Consider the following 486-nt stretch of genomic DNA (forward strand, 5'->3'; position numbering starts at 1 on the left):
GTTGACAGTTACAGGATAACGCTTAACACAAACTGACTCACACAATCATAATGGAGTAAAGTTTAATAATATGTTTTAACTTTATGGCCACCATAAGGTCCCGCCTGAACAGAATGAGGCTGTAGCTGTAAACTACTCAGTAAAGTGAACTGAAGGCCGGGTTTAACGTTTATGAATTCAACTCGTCATTTTTGTGAGGACACTTGTTATTCTTTCAGTCAAAAGTTCATTTTTGACCTCGGCGGCGGCGGACAAAACAAAACAGTAAAGCAGCTCAAGGCCGACTGAAGTGTCAGAACAAGCAACAATAATTCTGCTCGTTATTTCTGGCCAGGCTGAACTATTACGAAGAAGAAAAGGTCTCAGTAGGAGCTGCACCAAACAGAAAATATCAGAGATGATTTGAAAAGCGCCTGAGAAATAATTAAACCCTGAAAGTATAATTTATCACAATAATCTGACAAAACAATGAGATAGAAACTATGA

Source organism: Embiotoca jacksoni, unplaced genomic scaffold (assembly GCF_022577435.1).
Source record: "Embiotoca jacksoni isolate LCO1_2020_lvr unplaced genomic scaffold, fEmbJac1.0.p SCAF_5, whole genome shotgun sequence".
Lineage (NCBI taxonomy): Eukaryota > Metazoa > Chordata > Actinopteri > Embiotocidae > Embiotoca > Embiotoca jacksoni.